Genomic DNA, 1,515 nt, shown 5'->3' with positions numbered 1-1,515 from the left:
ATTATGCATTTAAAAAACATTAAAATGGTACACTTCATGTTATATACATTGTACCACAATAAAAAAATAAAAAAATTTAAAGAATGTAGAAAAAAATTAAATGAATTATTAAAAACAAAAAAACCAGTTAAACATGGGAATTAAGTCTAAATAATTGCTCTCACTAGAGTTATAAAACTATGTGAATGAAATAAATAATCCTTGAAAGAGAAATGGAAAACCTAAGGAAAAATTAGTGTTTATAAGAGCAATAATAATAACATGATTCTAAAATTTTTATCTTCAGGGTGTCTGGCTGGCTCAGTTGGAATAAAATGGACTCTTGACCTCGGGGTTGTAAGTTTGAGCCACATGTTGGGTGCAGAGATTAGTGAATAAAATAAATAAAACTTTAAAAAATATATAAAGAAATAAAATGAAATTTTTGTTTTGGAAACCAAATATGCAACAAGGTAAAGAGGAAAGAGAGGTAGCAAAATATTCAAATTTTTAAAATTTTCAGATGATGTTTTTCGTTGACATTGCAAAAGTGAGTTTTAAACCCTTCCCCTAGAGAAGTACCCTTTTTCTTTTTTACAATTTAACCATAGGGCCTTCAACCCAATGTGTAAAGTGGACATAAAACAAAATTGGGGTGTCAATGACATTAAATGCTCAGATTCAGCTCAATCTTCTCCAGCTCACTCCATGCACACAAACAAAGCTACACTTGAATGTTTGTCTAATTTGTCTCCGTCAATGTGGTAAGCACTTTATGATAATTGCCTCATTTAACCATAACAGTATTTCCAGAAGGCAGGACTAAGATGGGGAGCATCAATATAGGATAAGTTCAACTCATTGTCATCTGTCTCATTGAGAGACAAGAATATGGGACAGTCTAAGGCTCGAGAGGGAGCAGGAAGGAAACAAGTTACCCTCACTGGTAAATCAAGTTTTTGTGGGTCCAGAGGAGTAAAGAAAGAGGTGAGGAAGCGGAATAGAATAAATTCCAGATGTGTTATGAACAGGAATATGACCTATTTGAAAGGGAGAGATCGTGGGAGTACAAAAGAGGACAAAGTGCATCAAATGGGAACTTAATTAGCAATAATCGCGCCTCCAGTAAACCTCACTGGCTAGGATACTGCCACTGCGCAAAGCTCAAATGGGAACTTAAGAGTAACGTTAAGTGACTACCTAGGAAAAGAACAAGGAAATCCTACAGAGAGGAAAGTTACAAAGCAGCAGGAGTTTGCCATATAAGGATGTGTGAATTTCACGGATAGGAATCAAGGAGGAGGGATGCAGGTGTGCGCGCACACACACACACATACACACACAAAGTATTTAGACTATGATTCCAGTAAAGACTTACCTAACAGAAAGACTAAGCATGTCCTTAAGGGACCATCAAATTACTGTGTTTAAATGCAACTGGTGGGAATTTTTCATATTCTAAATATAAACAAACCATTAAGGGAGTAATTGTTGGGAAATAATCGAGAACCTTTTGGAGCTTCATTATTCATGTTT

The 1,515-nt window shown here is 35.0% G+C and overlaps 1 pseudogene; it reads right to left on the bottom strand.

The window, feature by feature from the left end:
* Window positions 1-985: 985 nt before the first annotated feature.
* LOC122225657 lies at window positions 986-1,144 on the bottom strand (annotated as a pseudogene).
* Between the last annotated feature and the right edge of the window lie 371 nt (window positions 1,145-1,515).

This window comes from Panthera leo, chromosome B4 (genome assembly GCF_018350215.1).
Source record: "Panthera leo isolate Ple1 chromosome B4, P.leo_Ple1_pat1.1, whole genome shotgun sequence".
In the NCBI taxonomy this organism is placed as follows: Eukaryota; Metazoa; Chordata; class Mammalia; order Carnivora; family Felidae; genus Panthera; species Panthera leo.
Note: the sequence above shows the minus strand (reverse complement) of the source record. Positions and strands in the feature narration are given on the sequence as shown.